Source organism: Mustela nivalis, assembly GCF_964662115.1.
Source record: "Mustela nivalis genome assembly, chromosome: 10".
Lineage (NCBI taxonomy): Eukaryota > Metazoa > Chordata > Mammalia > Carnivora > Mustelidae > Mustela > Mustela nivalis.
Window position 1 is genome coordinate 25656394 of NC_139029.1, and position 19962 is coordinate 25676355.

The 19962-nt window shown below is 38.0% G+C and overlaps 1 protein-coding gene across 10 annotated transcripts in view; it reads left to right on the forward strand.

The window, feature by feature from the left end:
• ZMYM4 (zinc finger MYM-type containing 4) overlaps window positions 1-19962 on the forward strand; it is a 150206-nt gene that overhangs the window by 26479 nt on the left and 103765 nt on the right. For 4 of the 10 annotated variants that reach the window (XM_082686834.1, XM_082686835.1, XM_082686839.1 and 1 more), the window contains exon 2: window positions 2626-2687. The exons of the other annotated variants lie outside the window; for them this stretch is intronic. The gene's annotated coding sequence lies outside the window, so the exon portion shown is untranslated. The remainder of the gene's footprint in view (window positions 1-2625; window positions 2688-19962) is intronic. 10 annotated transcript variants of the gene reach the window in all.

Sequence of the window (19962 nt, forward strand, 5' to 3'; positions counted from 1 at the left end):
ACAAAATTATGATTATTTTCTGGTGATACATTTATTTGTCTGGAAATCTCAAGAGTATCAGTAGAAAATATTTTAGGGCTAAGAAGTAAAAATTCAAAAATGCAAGCAATCTGGAGGAAAAGAAGAAAAATATACTAGGATTATAATGGGAATAGTAAAATGTCTAGTTATAATATTAAAATATTTTTAAAAATCCTATAAAATTTAATGACTTTGTAAGTAGTTGGAAAATAAAGATTGATTCACAAAGTAATAAAAAACTGAATTCTTGGGATAAACCTGAAGTATATGAGACTTGACAAGAGTTTGCCTAAGGACAAGGTAATTAATAATAATAATAGTTACAACAACAACTAATCTTTATGAGGATTGTTTTAAGTACATGTTTTAACTCAGTCCAGAAAATGACCTTATAATATAGTGTTAATGCCTGAGGACAACAGAGAGGTAAAGTGCCTTGTCGAAGTTACATAGGTGCTAAAATAAAGAATAATGGGATTGGAACCCACTCAGGCCATGTGAGTCCAAACTCCAAAGAGTCTGTAACCATTATGCTTTGACGGCTCTTGAAAAAAAAAAAGTGATATACCTTATTCCTGGATGGGAAAGTCCAATATAATAAAAATATATGTCCCATAAGATTAATATTATATTCATCAGTAACCCAATAGGATTTTCTTTTTCTTTTTCTTTTTGATGGTGAGGATGGTAGACTTTGAGAAAATTGATGAAGTTCATTAGGAATTATAACTATGTGAAAGATAGCTAGCTAGTACAGTTATGAATTAGAAGAATAATGGGAGAGTAGAGGAGTAGGGGAATGGTGGGTACTTTGTTATACAGAATCTTGAATATAATGCTGCTATACTAAATTATTACAAATAAAGAGATTCATGGCTGTATATAAGAATATAGTTATAAAAGTTATTATTTACAAATTGTGTTTGGACAGTTTGCTGGTCATTTGGGCAAAAAATAAAGTTAGATCTTTTCCTCCAGATACCAAAACAAATTTATAGGGATTGAATATATAGATGTAAGAAAATGAAACTATTCACCAAAGAATGGGGTGCCTGACTGACTGCCTTCAGCTTGAGTTATGATCCCAGTGTCCTGGAAACAAGCCCACATCAGCCTCCCTCCTCAGTGGGGAGCCTGCTTCCCTCTCCCTCTGCCTGCTGCTCCCCCTGCTGTGCTCTCTCTTTCTCTCAAATAAGTAAAATCTTCAAAACCAAAAACAAAAAAACAAAAAACTGTTGCCCAAAGGAAATACGGGTAAATACAACAAACATCTTGATACAGGGAATACCATTTTGAGCATGAACCAAAAAAAGATAATTCAAAAGAACAGTAGATTTGCTTACATTGAAAATGTCACATTTTTAAATAGCAAAACTATTTGAAATATCTGATGATCAGAATTGACTTTATGGAAGAATGGGGGTACTGGGCAGATAAAAGCAGATAACCACTTAAGGAGTCATCTTAGAATTCCTTAGGGCTCGGGGCGCCTGGGTGGCTCAGTGGGTTAAGCTGCTGCCTTCGGCTCAGGTCATGATCTCGGGGTCCTGGGATCGAGTCCCACATCGGGCTCTCTGCTTGGCAGGGAGCCTGCTTCCCTCTCTCTCTCTGCCTGCCTCTCTGTCTACTTGTGATCTCTGTCTGTCAAATAAAAAAATAAAATCTTTAAAAAAAAAAAAAAAAAAAGAATTCCTTAGGGCTTCACATTCCTAATTTCCATCCAGTCACATTCATCCTTCCATTCAAAAAATGAGTGTCTGTTATGTACAAGGAACCATTGTAGGAACTGAGGATACAATAATTAATAAAATGGAGAACATTTCTTAGAGTTTATGTTCTGTTGATGGAAGAGAGACCTGTTTAATCAAATAATGAATATAGAGCATTTAAAATGGAACACTACTGTAGAGAAACATAAAACAGAAAAAGAATATACTGTGCTATGGTGGAAGGGGCATTGCCATTTTAAATAGGGGCATTTAAGCAAAAATCGGAAGGAAATGAAAAAGCCAGCTATGTTAGTATCTCTAGGAGTCGGAAAATTACAGGTAGAGGGAACAATAAGGGTAAATGTTATGATGCAGGTGAATGCTGTGTATATTTTATGAACAGCAAAGATAGCTGAAGCTAGGTGATAGTAGTAGGAGATGAGATCATCTAAATATGGAGGGGCTTTTAAGCTGTTGTAGTAACTGTAATATACATTGTTGGATGTTTCACAGCATCCCTGGCCTCTACCCTCTAGATGTCAGTACAGCTCCTCAGTTGTGATAACCAAAAATGCCTCCAGATATCGCCACATTTTCTAGATCTGGGGAGCAAAATGCCCGTGCTTGAAAACCACTGTTCTACCTTATGGCTGTAGTCCCTTTGGGAAGTTTTGGAGAAAGATTTATGGTGTGTACTTGTGGTAATGGTACAGAGCCCTCCTTCAGGTGGACTTAGTTTATCCTTGATCACAAGAGGCTATGGGTCTGTGAATTGACCCAGGTCTGGAAACTGGGCAGATGTCTGACTTTTACTGTGATGATTCAAGTCAGTTTTGGGCCACCAGATTTAGACATTTTCTGTCTAGATTAAACTGCCCATCTATTTCATTCCTAGGAACATCGTGATCAATTAGCCACTGCCAAAGATCCCTGCGGGCCAAAGCATTCTGATTACCGGTACGTCCCTGCTGCCCTTATCTTTGGAGTTAAGTGTTGCCACTTGGCCTCTGCTACTTTGGGATCCCATCACCCTCAGTGAAATCAGGGAGCCCATCTCAGTGGTGACATTCCCTGCAGTCATAACTGACTTAAAAAGAGCAGTCACATAGCTTTCTAATATGTGGTACTTACCTCACTAATTACAGTGTCTTCTGGGCCTTCTCATGGAATGCAGTTGGGTAGCAAGTGTATAGATAGCAGAGGATAAATCCACTTCAGTATTCCTGTCTCCCTAAGCCTTTGGATTTCTTCTTCCACGTAATGCTGGTAAAACTTCAATATCTTAACCTTATTAAATATTCATTGTCAGTGTTAGAATAATTTTGATTTGCATTTCCTTACTGATTATAGCAGTATTGTTGAGTATGTTTCAGTCAACAAGCCAACTTCAACTGCACAAGTTATCACATCAACTTCAGAATCTGTAGAAGCTCACTCATATTAATGGATTCTAACCCCCTTGGTCTAATACCCGTATCAGCATCTATTTTCAGACCCAGGTTTTCTCCTTTATATATTAACACAATTTGGGCTTTTTTTTTTAGTGTGTAAGCTGTTTTCTCTTGGTCCTGTGTGTCCCTGTTCCTCTATAACATGCTGAGATTTGAACCTACTTTTGGGTCTAGTGTCCGCAGGGTTGATTGTAGTTCGTCTTGAGAATGAGCTTCCTCCTTCAAGTCATTTGCTGAACATATGATCACAGGACTTTGAAGCAAAGGAAAGTGTCTCTTTAGATACAAAAGGGTAGGTTAGTGCCAGGTTTGAAATTGAAAATTTTGCATTTGATTTTCAGCAGTGTCAACCTGTGGTTATAAGAATGAAGAGATTTTTTTGGAGATTTTTTTAATACTGCATGAACGTGGTGTTTTTCAGACTGTGATTAAATCTGATAGTTAATGGACTTGAACTTATTTTTCTGTGTGCTTGTTCAAGAGCACACAGAGAATACATCTCATGTAACAGACCTTGTAGTTATCACTGTTGCCTTAACAGTCAAGTACAACAGCCACTTGGGGTCCCAAGGCACTTACTTCATTTGGTACTGCATCACAATCAACCACAGTTGATAGCTTGATGAATTGCGATGCCACTGCATGCCAGGGATTGCTAGCATCCTATTTCCTGTGTAAGCCAGAGGGCACAACCAAGCCAGTTTCCATATCTCATCTTTGTAGGTCTGTTTTCTGTGACCACTACCAGTATCAGTTCTATGTCAGTCAGAGGTCAGAAACCACACCGTAATTTGAACAGGGAAAGTTTAGTATAAAGAATTACAGGGGTGCCTGGGTGGCTCAGTGGATTAAAGCCTCTGACTTTAGCTTGGGTCATGATTCCAGGATCCTGGAATCGAGCCCTGCATTGGGCTCTCTGTTGGGCAGGGAGCCTGCTTCCCTCTCTCTCTCTGCCTGCCTCTTTGCCTACTTGTGATCTCTGCCTGTCAAATAAATTAAAAAAAAAAAATCTTAAAAAAAAGAATTATTAACCTGTAGAAGAGAATTAACCCTAAGGGGGAAAGAGAACTTTAAAGTGTGCACAATAGCAGGTAGGGGGAGCAGTCACTGCCTCTGGGGCTGAGGCCCAGTAGCAGGGATAGAACAAATTTGGAAGATGCTCCATTTTCTACTTTCAGGGCTAGAGATTCAGATCATGTTGGAGAGGTTGTGTTACGCTGGATGATGGAGAAGTTGGACGTGTGTGGATTTTTGCTGTCAAGCAGGAAACCCCCTTTTGGGGTGCTGAGAACAGAGTCAGCTGGAACACTTTTCTGGGAAGCTTCTGGCCTTTTGGAGTGTTGCTGAAACTTGCTGGGCAGCTGCTGTCAGGGGTGCTGACAGAATTTTCTGGGAAACTACCTGTAGGGTTGCATATATGTCACTGAGACTTGATGGGAAGTTGGTGCCTGGGGAGAGGGCCATTGTGTGTTTTGCATACCACTGTCCTCCACAGGAACTAGCAGGTTAGAACACACTAAAGGGAAGAGTATCCACTTCTGTCTGGAGTGTTCCTCCAATGCCATCTGCTGACAAAGGTTAACATTTTGTCAGCAGGCAGAGAAGAAATGTTTACAGATACCGGCTTCATTATTGCAAAGCAGAGTAGAGAGAAGTAGATTTGGAGTTGGAGGCAATATATTTATAATTGGTACATTCAGGTATTTACATTTCTAGTACCTTCATTCTTTTGGGTAGACCCTAATTTCCATATGTTATCCTCCGTCCGGCCCCTACAAATACACCTTTAATATTTCTTTCTGGGCTGGTTTGTTGATGAAGAATTCCTCCATCTGAAGAATGTACAGCTGAAAAATCCTTTATTTTGCCTTTAAAAAAACAAAATAGATGTAGAAAACACATAAACTTACTGTTTTACCCATTTTAAGTGTATAGTTTAGTGATAACATTTTTGTAATGTTGTATAACAACACTTTTCTTATAAAATTAAACACTATGCACATTAAACGATAATCCATATTATCACCTACCCTTTTCTTATAAAATTAAACACTTTTCTTATAAAATTAAACACTATGCCCATTAAACGATAATCCATATTATCACCTACCCCCAATCTTTGGCCACTACCATTGTACTTTCTGTCTCTATTTCATTTAGTATAATGTCCTCAAGTTGCATCCATGTTGTACGATGTTAGTGTTTTTATCATGAAAAAAGGTGTTATATTTTGTCACATGCTTTTTCTGTATCAGTTGTGAGACAGTCATGTATTTTCTTTCTCCTTTATTCTGTTAATCTGTATTGTGTTGATTCATTTTCGTGTGTTGAACCATCCTTGCATTCTAGGAATAAATTCTGTTTGATCATGGGGTATAAGTTTGAGAAAGATGGGTAATTTTCTTTAAATGTTTTTTAGCTCTGGTGATGCTATCAAGTCTAGGACTTTTCTTTTTCACAGAGTTTTGTTTACTGATTCAGTCTTCTTACTAGTTATAGGTCTATTTGGGATTTCTATTTCTTCATTATCTTTTTATTTATTTAAGTTTTTATCTTTTTGAGAGAGAATGAGAGCGAGCATGAGCACGGGGAGGGGGAGAGAGGGAGAGGGACAGGCAGAATCCCTGCTGAATGCAGAGCCCCATGAGGGGCTCAATCCCACAACCCTGAGATCATGACTTGAGCCGAAATCAGATGCTAAAGTGACTCAGCCACCCAGGAGCCCCTCTTTCTTCATAATTAAGTTTTGGTAGATTTTGTGTTTCTAGGAAATTGTCTATTTCATTTAGGTTATTTAATTTGGTGGTGTAAAATTATTCATAGTACTCTGTTATAGATTTCTGTAGAACCAGTAATGTCTCCACTTTCATTTTTTAATTTTAGTAATTTGAGTGTTTTCTTCTTTTTTCTTAGTCTCTATAGCTAAAGTTTTATCAGTTTTGTTGATATTTCAAAATATCAGCTTTTGGTTTTATTATTTTTTCTTTGTTCTTTTTCTGTTCTCTATTTTTATAATTTCTGTTCCAGTCTTTTTTATTTATGATAGGTACGAGTTTACAACTGTAAATTTTTCCCTTAGCATTGCTTTTGCTGCATCCCATAAGTTATGTTATGTTGTATTTTTGCTTTCAGTTGTCTAAAGTATTTTCTAATTTCCTTTGTGATTTATTTTTTGGTTCTTTGCTTGCTTAAGAGTGTGTTGTATGAATTTGTGAATTTTCGTATTTTACTTCTCTATTTATTTATTTTTAAATACTTTATTTATTTATTTGATAGAGATGAAGCAAGAGAGGGAACACAAGCAAGGGGAGTGGGAGAGGGAGAAGTAGGGAGCTTGATGTGGCGTTTAATCCCAGGACCCTGGGATCATGACCTGAGCTGAAGGCAGGTGCTTAATGACTGACACACCCAGTTGCCCCCCATTTTACTTCTATTACTGATTTTTAAATTCATCATTTTGTGGTTGGAGAGGATATTTTGTATGGTATCTGTGTTTTTAAGACTGAGACTTTTTTTTCTTTTTAAATATTTATTTTAGAGAGAGGGGGAGGGAGTGAGCATGAGTAGGATGTGGAGAGCAAATCTGGAGCAGATTCCTTACTGAGCACAGAGCCCAATTTAAGGCTGAATCCCATGACCCTGCGATTATGACCTGAGCTCAAACTAAGAGTTGGACGTGTAACCGACTGTGCCACCAAGGCACCCCAGTCCGTGACCTAACAACTAACATACGGTCTGTCCTGGAAAATACCCCATGTGCACTTGAAAGGAATGTATATGCTGATATCGTTGGGTAGAGTATTTTGTATATGTTTGTTAGGTCTAGTTGGTTTATTGTGTTGTTAAATTCTTCATTTTCTTATCTATCTCCTGTAAGGTGGTTCTATTCAGTATTGAGAGTGGGGTATTGAAGTATCTAATAATTATTGTAGAACTATTTCTGCTGTAAATTTTGCCAGTTTTAGCTTAATATATTTTGATAGTTTGTCATTAGGTACATAAATGTTTATATTTGCTATATCTTGCTCTATCAGACTGTTGTATTCATGTATGTCACTTGCAACCTTTTAGATTCAGGCTGTTTTGTACAATGTTAGTGTAGCCACTCCTCCTCTCTTTTGGTTACTCTTTGCCTGGAATATCTTACCCTGTCTTTTACTTTCATCCTGTCTATCTTTATTTTTTATTTTTATTTTTTTAAGGATTTTATTTGTTTATTTGACAGAGATCACAAGTAGGCAGAGAGACAGGCAGAGAGAGAGGGGGAAGCAGGCTCCCTGGTGAGCAGAGGGCCCAATATGAGAGAGCCCCACATTGGGCTCTCTGCTTAGCGGGGAGCCTGCTTCCCTCTCATTCTCTGCCTGCCTCTCTGCCTACTTGTGATCTTAGTCAAATAAATAAATAAAACTCTAAAAAAAAAATAAAGTGATTCTCTTGAAGACAGCATATATATATATCATATCTATATATTTATATATCTATATCTATATATATATATATTTAAGATTTTATTTATTTAGTTGTCAGAGAGTGAGCACAAACAGAGAGAGCAGGAGGCAGAGAGAGAGAAGCAGGCTCCCTACTAAGCAGGAACCCGATATGAGACACCATCCCAGGACCCTGAGATTGAGCTGAAGGCAGATGCTTAACCATCTGAGCCGCCTGGGCATCCCTGAATTGTATCTTTTTATTAATTCTGCTGCTCTGTTTTTTGATTGGGGAGTTTAAGACATTTAAAGTAAATACTGATAAGGTAGAGACTTCTGTCATTTTGCTAATTACTTTTTATGTGTTTTATAGCTTTTTTGTTCCTTATTTTGTGTATTACTTTTTTTTTTTTTAAAGATTTTATTTATTTATTTGACAGACAGAGTTCACAAGTGGGCAGAGAAGCAGACAGAGAGAGAGGAGGCAGGCTCCCTGGCGAGCAGACAACCCGATGTGGGGCTCGATCCCAGACCCTGGGATCATGACCTGAGCAGAAGGCAGAGGCCTTAACCCACTGAGCCACCCAGGAGCCCCTACTTTTTTTTTTTAAAGATTTTATTTATTTATTTGAGGGAGAATGAGTGAGAGAGAGCATGAGAGAGAGGGTCAGAGGGAGAAGCAGACTCTCCAAGGAGCTGGGAGCCCGATGTGGGACTCGATCCTGGAAGTCCCAGATCATGACCTGAGCCGAAGGCAGTTGCTCAACCAACTGAGCCACGCAGGCGCCCCGTGTATTACTTTTTTTTTTTTTTTAAGATTTTATTTATTTATTTGACAGACAGAGATCACAAGCAGGCAGAGAGGCAGGCAGAGAGAGAGGAGGAAGCAGGCTCCCTGCTGAGCAGAGAGCCCGATGCGGGGCTCGATCCCAGGACTCTGAGATCATGACCTGAGCCGAAGGCAGCGGTTTACCCACTGAGCCACCCAGGCGCCACCCGTGTATTACTTTTTTGTGTTAATATTTTTTGTAGTGAAATATTTAAACTCTTTTCTCATTTCATTATTATTATTGAATAATAATATTCAATTATATATTATCATATAATATATAATATTATATATAATATATATATTATTCTGTATATTCTAGAGCTGTATTCTTTGTGGTTACCCTGGGGATTGCATTTAACATCCAAAAGTTAGAACACTAAATTGAATTTATACCAGCTTAATGTCAATAACGGAGTACCTGCTTTTTTATAACTCCAACCCCCATCTCTTTGGTTATGATATTACAGACTTAAATCTTTATACATTGTATGCCCCAAAACAGGAGGTAGGCGTTTTAAAAATTGCATTAGTGTCTTAAATCCTGTAGAAAACAACATTTGGAATAACAAAACAAAGTTAGAATAATAAGAGCTTTTTATTTATTTATTTTAAAAAGATTTTTATTTATTTATTTGACAGAGAGATCACAAGTAGGCAGAGAGTCAGGCAGAGAGAGAGGAAGGGAAGCAGGCTCCCTGCTGAGCAGAGAGCCCGATGCAGGACTCGATCCCAGGACCCTGAGATCATGACCTGAGCTGAAGGCAGAGGCTCAGCCCACTGAGCCACCCAGGCGCTCCTATTTTTTTATTTGTTTGGAAAGCTTTTATTTATTATAGAGCATAAGAACCAGAGGTGGGGGAAAAGGCAGGGGAAGTGGCAGAGCGAGAGGCAGACTCCCCACTGAGCAAGGAGCCTGAGATCATGATCTGAGCTGCAGGTAGACGCTTAACCAACTGAGCCACACTGGTGTCCCAGTACAGTTTTATAATTGCCGTGAATTTACCTTTATTGAGATCCTCATTTCCTCATGTGGCTTTGAATTACTGTTTACTGTCTTTTCATTTCACACTGCTGGACACCCTTGAGCATTCTTGTTTATCTGAGAATGTCTTAATTTCTCCCTAACTTTTGAGGGACGAGGGACGGTTTTGCCAGACATAGGAATCTTGTTTGACTGTTATTTCTTCTTCTTCTTCTTTTATTTTTTTATGATTTTATTTATTTATTTTAGAGAGAGAGAGAGCGATAGCAAGAGTGAGGGTGAGCACAAGCAGGGGGTAGGGATGGAGAGGGTGAAGCAGGGAGCCTGATATGGGGCTCGTTCCCAGGACTTTGGGATCATGACCAGAGCCGAAGGCAGACACTTAACAGACTAAGCCACGCAGGTGCCCCTGACTATTTCTTCTTTTAGCACTTTGAATATATTAACTCACTGGGTTCTGTCTTCCAACATTTCTGATGAGAAACCTGCACATATACTTTTTGAGGATCCATTGTATGTGAATCATTGTTTCCTTGCTACTTTCAAGATTCTTTGCAGCTCTTCAAAGTGTCTCTATACAATTTCTTCGAATTTGTCTTATGAGAGACTTGTTGAGCTTTGTGGATATTTATATTCATGTCTTCAGTCAATTTAATGAGTTAATCAATGTCTTTAAGTTTCCAGTTTATTATTTTTCAAAATATTCTCCCTGCCCCTTTCTCTCTCTCTCTCTTCTCCTTCTGGGACTCCATGGTGTGTATGTTAGTCTGCTTGTTGGTGTCCCTTAGGTACATAACTCTGTTCATTTTGTTCTGTCATTTTTCTTTTTGTTTCTTAAACTTGGTAATTTTCATTGTCCTGTCTTCATGTTTGCTGATTATTTTTTCTGCCTGCTCTTTTCTGTCTTTAAATCTCGCTAGTGAGTTTTTCATTTCATTTACTGTACTTTTCATCACCAGAATTTGTTTGGTTTCCTTATAGGTTTTTTAGTTTATTGATATTTCTACTTTGCTTTATTAGTATTATTTTAAAAATCTATATTACATCTTTTGCATCAGAGTGTAAAGAATTTACATTTTATTTTATCCACTTGACAGAGAGAGAGTACACACAAGCAGGGAGAGTGGTAGAGGGAGAGGGAGAAGCAGGCTCCCTGCTCAGTCTCCCAACATGGGGTTTGATTCCAGGACTCTAGATCATGACCTGAGCCGAAGTCAAATGCTTAACTGACTGAGCCACTCAGATGCCCCTCTGCTGTGTTTTATACATTGTTTTCTTGACTTTCTCTATATTTTCCTTTATTTATTTTTAAGATTTTATTTATTTATTTGACAGAGACAGACACAGAAAGAGAGGGAACAGAAGCAGGTGAGTGGGAGAGGGAGAATCATGCTTCCCACTGAGCAGAGAGCCCGACATGGGGCTCGATCCCAGGACCCTGGGATCACAACCTGAGAGAAGTCAGATGCTTAACAGCTGAGCCACCCAGGCACCCCTTCCTTTACTTCTTTGAGCATCTTTTTTTTAAGATTTTATTTACTTATTTGACAGAGAGAGATCACAAGTAAGTAGAGAGGCAAGCAGCGAGAGGAAAAAGCAGGCTCCTGGCTGAGCAGAGAGCCTGATGTGGGGCTCGATCCCAGGACCCTGGGATCATGACCTGAGCTGAAGGCAGAGGCATTAACCCACTGAGCCACCCCGTCGCCCCTTCTTTGATCATTTTTAAAAAACATTTTATTTTTATTTTTTTATTTTTTTAAAGATTTTATTTATTTATTTGTCAGAGAGCGCGAGAGCGAGCACAGGCAGACAGAGTGGCAGGCAGAGTCAGAGGGAGAAGCAGGCTCCCTGCGGAGCAAGGAGCCCGATGTGGGACTCGATCCCAGGACACTGGGATCATGACCTGAGCTGAAGGCAGCTGCTTAACCAACTGAGCCACCTAGGCGTCCCTCTTTGAGCATTTTTAAGACAGTTATTCTGATGTCTTTGTTTAGTAGGCCTATCATCAGGTCTTTTTCAGGAACATTTCCTGTTAGTTTATATTTTTCCTTTGTATGGGCTGTGTTTTGCTCTTTTTTTTTTTTTTTTTAAAGATTTTATTTATTTATTTGACAGACAGAGATCACAAGTAGGCAGAGACGCAGGCAGAGAGAGAGAGGAGGAAGCAGGCTCCCTGCTGAGCAGAGAGCCCGATGCGGGACTCGATCCCAGGACCCTGAGATCATGACCTGAGCCGAAGGCAGCGGCTTAACCCACTGAGCCACCCAGGCGCCCTGTGTTTTCCTCTTATTTGTGATTTTTGCTGTTGTTGAAACTGGACATTTCAGTCTAGGAATATGGTAATTCTGAAAATGAGAATCTTCCCTTCTTCAGAATTTTAAAAAATATATATATTTTTTCGATTGTTGTAGACTGTCTTTGTGGTTACAAACAACCTGAGGTGTCAGTTTAAGTTCTTCTCAGCTCTTTTCTCAGTCATTGCTTTTCCCTAGATACGGGTGGTAAGTTTCTTATTTCTTCTATATGTGCAGTTGCTTTTGAATGTCGTACTCTTTTTAATGTTTGGCTTTCAAAGGGGATAAAAGAAAAAAAAGGAAGGGAGGAGTAGGGTACTGAGCAGAAGGGAAGAGACCTGTAGTTATGGGGGATTGGTGCAACAAGAATGGCCGTATGCCTCTTTCGCTTCATTTCTGTGATTGGAAGCAGCGATGAGGAATTAGGGCACAGATGCCCAATACTTGGAGGACGTGGTCATTTTTTCCCACCCTAGCTCTCATAAGCTGCTTCTGGAAGGTATGTTCACCTGCCTGCCCTGTAGTTGGAGATTGAGGATAGGTAGATGCTACCCTTCTAAAAGCTGAAATTGACCCCCAAGTTTCCTTCCAAACCTACCTGCTGGAAGTTGCAAACCTTTTTTTTTTTTTTTAAGATTTTATTTATTTATTTGGCAGACAGAGATCACAAGTAGGCAGAGAGGCAGGTGGCGGGGGAGGGAAGCAGGCTCTCCGCTGAGCAGGAAGCCTGATGCTGAGCAGATAGCCCGATGCGGGGCTCGATCTCAGGACCCAGAGATCATGACCTGAGCTGAAGGCAGAGGCTTAACCCACTGAGCCACCCAGGCGCCCCTGGAAGTTGCAAATTTTCAGTGGACTCTAGAGTTCCAGAAGCAGTTACATCAGACAGATTATGCCTGTGTAATTGTTGTCTAGGTGGGGAGACAGAATCTTGGTGCTTCCTTACTCTTCCATCTTTTCAGAATCTCAAAGATGACCTTTGAACAGCATGGGTTTGAACTTCATGGGTCCACTTACACTCAGATTTCCTTTTAATTTTTTAAAAAGATTTTATTGATTTAGTTTTGGGAGAGAGAGAGTGAATGCCAGTGCCTGAGTTGGGGTGAGGGGCAGAGGGAGAAGCAGATACCCATGAAGTGGGGAGCCTGATGCGGACTTGATCCCAAGACCCTGGGATCATGACGTGAGTCACTTAACCGACTGAGGCACTCAGGTGCCCTATACTCAGATTTTATCTGATAAATACCGTACATACAGTATAATATTGTAAATGTAATTCTTCTTTCTCATTTTCTTAATAATGTTTTCTTTTATCTAGCTTACTTCACTGTAAGAATATAGTATATAATACCTATACAAAATATGTATTAATGGACTGTTAATGTTTTCTGTAGGGCTTGCAGTACAGTCAGCTATTGGTACTTAAGTTTTGGGTGAGTCAAAAGTTGTGTGTGTGTGTGTTTTAAGGTTTATCTGTTTTTAGAGAGAGAGAGTATATAGGGGTTGGGCAGAAGAAGAGACTCTTTCAGACAGACTCCCCACTGAGCAAGGAGCCCCACGTAAGGCTCCATCCCACAACCTATGAGATAATGACACAAGCTAAAACCAGGAGTTAGATGCTTAACAAACTGATCCACCGAGGTACCCCATATGTGGATTTTTGACTAGGGGTGGGGTCCATGCCCCAAACTCCATGATGTTTAAGGGTCAACTGTATTTGTTAGTAAGTTTTGAGAGAGATTGGTTGTGATAGAGAGTTGGAGATGGGGATTTTAGCTGCCTGCTATTATGGTTAACTTTACACTTGGAGATCTCAGAATACTCTGTAGTGTTCTCATTTACTCATTTACTCATTTCCAAATAGTACTATTAGAGAACTGTTTTGAAGTGGCACAGTTTTAGCTTAATTAAGTATATTGTGGTTATTTTTGAATATTTTCTTTTTATTCTATAGACAACCGTCATTGTAGATGATTTGAAAGATTTTTTAAAAGTGTAAAGATAAAAATCTCTTGTAATATCACTATTTAGTGTATTTATAATTATGGCACATTTATCTTGCATGCATGTATGTATTTTATTTTAGAGATGAACATATCCCCTTAAAATTCTTTTTTTCATGTTTGGTGTATAGTTGTATAAATTTTAAACATAAGTATAGACTCCTGTACGCACCACAACAAATAGGATAATAACAATTCTGTTGTTCCAAGAAATTCCTACATGTTATCCCTTGTTGTCATATTCTCCATTTCCCCTTAACCCCTGGCAATCACAATTTTATTTTCTGTCACTGTAGGTTTTTTTTTTTTTTTTTTTTTTAGAATATCATAAATCGATGCATACGGTATTTTTAGCATTTTGAGACCAGCTTCCTTTTAAGAAATTTGGATCCCACTGTATAGGTTGTATTACCCTTTCCCTTGTTGTTATTGTTATTTCACAGATGTATAACAAATCTCTATCATGTAATGTTATTTTTACATTTAGTTGTCAACATGTAAAATAAGGGGTATAAGAATGGATTGTATTTTATAAGTAATACTTACTTCGATTGTTACCAGTTCTTTATTTCTAATAATCTAAATTTTCTTATATTTTACTTTTACATAAAAAAACCTTTCTTAAAGTTCTTTTAGAGGAGGCTTGCAGACAGTGAATGCTTCTTGTTTTCTTCATTAGAGAATATCTTGATTTTACCTTTATTTCTCAAGGGTATTTTTATTGTATGTAGCTGTGTGGGTTGACATTTTTTTCTAGCACTTTAAAAGTGTCTCCTTCTGGGGTGCCTGGGTGGCTCAGTTTGTTGGGCGTCTGGTTCTTGATTTTGGCTCAGGTCATGATCTCAGGCTCATGGGATTGAGCCTTGTGTTGGGCTGTGCCCTCTTTGTGAATTCTGCTTATTCCTCTCCCGGTGCTCCTTGCCCAGCTTGCACATGCTCTCGCAAATTCTGCCTCTCTCAGATAGATAGATAGATAGATAAATAAATAAAATCCTAAAAAAAAAAAAAGTGTTGGCATTCAAGAGATCTGAGAGAAATCTGCAATGATAAGTAATATGCCATTTTTGTCTGGCTGTTTTAAAGATTTTTTCTTTGTCTTTAGTTTTTAGCAGTTTCATTAAGAGTTTCTTGCTTTGGATATCTTTAGATTTATCGTATTTGGGATTTGCTTAGCTTGAATATGCTGAATTTGAGATCATGACCTGAGCTGGTATTGAGAGTCAGGTGCTTATCTGACTGAGCCACCCATGGTGTCTCAGCATCTGCCATTTTAATCATTATTTTAAAATTTTATTTATTTATTTATTTGATACACAGAGATCACAAGTAGGCAGAGAAGCAGGCAGAGAGAGGGGAAGAAGCAGGCTCCCTGCTGAGCAAAGAGCCTGATGATGCGGGCCTGATCCCAGGACCCTGGTATCATGACCTGAGCCAAAGGCAGAGGCTTGAATCCACTGAGCCACCCAGGTCCTCCCGTTTTAATAATTATTAATTAGGTTTATAGTTCAGAGGCATTAAGTATATTCATATTGTTATGCAAAGATCACCACCATCTCCAGAACTTTCTACCTTATTCTTTGTAAAGTCTGCATAGAATTCATAGTATAATGTGTCTTAATAAATCATTTAATCATTTCTCTGGAGGGACTTTTTTCTATTATTTCGTTGTTGAAAATAATGTGACAACAGATGTCCATCCTGTGTTGTACAGGCACAGGAACAATTCTAGAGGTTAAGAGATTTGTAAAGATGTGTGTTGGGGCCTCTGGGCTCAGTTGTTTAAATGTCTGCTTTGGGCTCAAGTCATGATCCTAGAGTCCTGGGATTGAGTTGCACATCGGGCTCACCACTCCATGGGGAATCTGCTTCTCCCTTCAGCCCTCCCTCCTGCTCATGCTTTCTCTCTCTCTCTCTCAAATAAATAAAAAATCTTTAAAAAATAATCTTTAAAAAAATCTTTAAAAAATCTAATCTAAAAACATTAATCTTAAAAAATCCAATTTAAAGATCTAAAAAAAATTTTTAAAAATCTTAAAATATCTTTAAAAAAGATTAAGTGTGTGTTAAGATAAAAAACTTTTACTATATTATCACTTGTTGCTATTCCTTTTTAAAATGTTCGTATTAAAAGTATATGTTATATATTAAATGTACATATAATTTATTAAGGCTTAAAATTGTATTTTCTGCTTATCAAAGTGATACACACATGTGCAATTTAGATGTGTATAATTGGTCTGTTCTTGGTTTCAAGGGATAGGTTTCAGGTCTGTGTGGATCCTTTAAGAAAGTGAGCAACTGATTTTAAATAATTCTAAAATAGCATTTGCATTCATTTCAGTTAGAGATACGTATTTTGAGTGTATCTAGTTTCTATACCTAGGAAAGCAATTTACTAGTTTGCTCATAACTAATTTATATGTATTATGCCTTTTTCTGTCCTTTAGAAAGAGATAGCATGTATGTATTTAGTAAAATATTCGTTCAAAAAGATGAATAACTCTAGGGATGTCTGGGTGGCTTAGGTCACGATCCCAGGGTCCTGGGATCGAGCCCCACATTGGGCTCCCTGATCGCGTGGGTGTAGCCTCTTTTTCCCTCTTCCACTCCTCCTGATTATGTCTCTCCCACTGTCCCTCTCTCTGTCAAATAAATAAATAAAATCTTAAAAAAAAAAAAAAAAAGATGAATAACTCTTTTATAAAGTGAATGATCCAGGCATGCTGAGTTTTCCTGTTTGTTAAATATATATATTTTTAATTGGTTTCCTATATGTTGGTCTGTTAGATAATCTGGAGTTAATGTAACATGACACTATAAATTATGTTGAAAGCTAAGAACTACGAAAATTTAGTTAGAAATTATTTTTTGTGACAGTTTTTTTAAGCTTTTATTTTTTCAAGTAATTTCTATACCCAGTGTGGGATTTGAAACTCAAAACCCTGAGGTCAAGAGTGTTATGCGTTACAGACTGAGTCAGCTGAGTGCCACCATTAAAGAGTGTCCTATTAAAGAGAGTGAGAAAGGAGGGGCCAAGAGAGCAGAAGAGCAAGAAATATAAGCAGGCTCCACATACAGCACAGAGCCTGACATGGGGCTCAGTGTCACAACCCTGAGATCATGACCTACTCCAAAATGAAGAATCGAACACTTGACTGACTGAGCCACCCAGACACGCCCAGGTTGTCCCTATTTTTTAATGGCATTTTACGTTTGAGCTCTCTGGCTTCTGCCTGTATTATCTTGTGTAATGTATTAAATGTTATACTAAAGTACAGCTACATACAATCTTATATTAATTGTAGTTTGGGGAAAGAACACAGAGTTTAGATTTTGGTATTGTCTTCCATGATCAAAAAAGTTAATGGGATATCTCCAAGGGAATAAATATTTTAATTACACTGGGCTTGCCTTTAAGGTATTCTTTAAATAGAAGTACTTTTTGATTTCTAGTTACTTCTACAAGACACACTCTTCTAAGAAATTTAAAATATTTAAATTGTATTTTCTCTTAATATATATCCAGGACAGTCATTATTGGGCAGTGATGAATATAGTGACTACCAGTATTGTTTGATGTCACTGCCTAAGGGGCCAGAATTCATTTTGCACCCTTAGTGCAAATGTCAACACAGTAAAAATACAAATAATGTGTTAGTATTATGGCAAAAATAATTTTCACTTTGGTAACTCCTGAAAGGGCGATGGGACCCCTAAGGAACAACTATTTCTCGGGTTTTCTTCTTCTTCTTTTTTTTTTTTTTTTTTTTTTAAAGATTTTATTTATTTATTTATTTGACAGAGAGAAATCACAAGTAGATGGAGAGGCAGGCAGAGAGAGAGAGGGAAGCAGGCTCCCTGCCGAGCAGAGAGCCCGATGCGGGACTCGATCCCAGGACCCTGAGATCATGACCCGAGCCGAAGGCAGCGGCTTAACCACTGAGCCACCCAGGCGCCCGGGTTTTCTTCTTTTTTAAAAGTTTCTTATATGGTTACAGATCTTTACAGGCAGAGTTATCTTTGCTTTCTGTCTTTATTTCATAAATATTTTGGGGGGCGCGTGGGTGGCACAGTGGGTTAAAGCCTCTGCCTTCGGCTCAGGTCATGATCTCAGGGTCCTGGGATCCAGCCCCGCATCGGGCTCTCTGCTCAGCGGGGAGCCTGCTTCCTCCTCTCTCTTGGCCTGCCTCTCTGCCTACTTGTGATCTCTGTCTGTCAAATAAATAAATAAAATCTTTTAAAAAAAGAAATATTTTGAAGCTAGATATCAGTTGGTTCTTCAATTTTTTTGTCAACGTATATGATTTTGGGGATTTCTTTGGATTGATATTTGTTTTTCTGGTTTCTGGCAGGTTTACCTCTTGATTGAAGTCAGGGTTATGAGGTTTTTATTTTCACCTTAAATAATTGAAGAAAGCCTTTATTTGTTGTAAATTTTGTAATTTACAAGTTCATACTTGCTGTAGATTTTAGAAAACACTGAAAATACTTGTCTTGAGTAACAGATTTTTAAATTTTTATTTTTTTCATCATAGATCTTATTATAAATGTTTCTGGTTTTCCAAACTTAAAACAAATTTATGCATTATGTTGGAGTATTAAACTTGGTGACAAGTTTAGTTTAATTGTTCCAAACTTATACAGAATCATGGGAACATACATTTCCTCCTTCATAAGTTCATGTGTAAGGATAAATATAGCATTCTGTACATTCACATTGAAAGGGAGACATTATCCACTTACTCCAAATGACTTTTTCTATTTAAAGTCTAGATAGCTTATGTTTCTTCTTAGCTGTTACAAAAAGAAGTCAAGAAAGAAGTCATTTTAAGGTGATAGCTTTTCACAATTGAATCTGGTTTTGTTTGAAGCTGTTTTCACAGCAGTGACTAAAAATCTATACTGTGAATTTGGTGATAAATTTAGACTTTGATTTCTTCTCTTTTTATTAGGTTTTTATAGCTATCTAAACAGATTATTTCCATAAAAATACATAGTGTAAGTTTAACACTCAAGTGGTACATTCTGTGAATTTTTTTTTTTTTTTAAACCCTAGAAGTTTACACCTCTAATCTCCTGCAGGTTTTTTGTCCACACTCCAGCCTCTCCCCACTCTGGTAACCAGTAGTTTCCTATATCTGTGACGCTGTTTCTGTTTTGTTTTGTTTTGATTTTTAGATTCCACATCATATAGTATTTGTCTTTTTTTTCTGTTTGACTTAATTCACTTACTGTAATACCCTGTAGGTCCATCCATGTTACCACAAATGACAAGATTTCATTCTTTTTTGAGTGGGGTGGGTTAAAGACTTTATATTTTATTTTATTTTATTTTATTTTGGAGAGAGAGAGTGAGCCTGAGAGGGAGAGTGAGGGATAAAGAATCTCAAGCGGACTCCATGCTGAGTGCAGAGCCCAGTGTAGGGCTCAGTCTCCTGACCCTGAGATCATGACCTGAGCTGAAATCAAGAGTCATACCCTTAGCTGACTGAGCCACACTGGCATCCCATGATATCATTCTTTTTATGGCTGTGTGATATTCCAGTGTATATATATGTGTGTATATTTAATGTATTCACATGCCCACCCAAATCTCTATCCATTCATCTTTCGATGGACATGAGGTTGCTTCCCTGTCTTGGCTATTGTAAATAATGCTGCAGTGAACATAGGCGGGCATATTTCTTTGGAGTTGTGTTCTAATTTTCTGTGGGTAAATACCCAGAAGTAGAATTGCTTAATTATATGGTAATTCTACTGTGAATTTTTTGAGGAACCTCCATACTTTAATTTTAATTCCAGTGTAATGTACAGTGTTATATTCACTTCAGGTATACATTGTAGTGACTCAACAATTCCATACATTATACAGTATTTATCAATATTAAGTGTACTCTCAATCCCATTTACCTACTTCTCCCATCCCCCTCCCATGTCCCTTCTGGTAACCATCCGTTTGTTCTCTGTAGTTAAGTCTATTTTTTGGCTTCTCCCCCACCCTTTTTTTTTCATTTGTTTTTATCTGTGAAATCATATGGTATTTGTCTTTCTCTGACTAGCTTATTTTGTTTAGCGTTATACTCTGTAGATCCATTTATGTTGTTGCAAATGGCAAGATTTCATTCTTTATTGTGGCTCAGTAATATTCCAGTTTATATATATACACCACATCTTCTTTATCCGTTCATCTGTTGATGGATACTTAGGTTGCCTCCATAATTTGGCTATTGTAAATAATGCTGC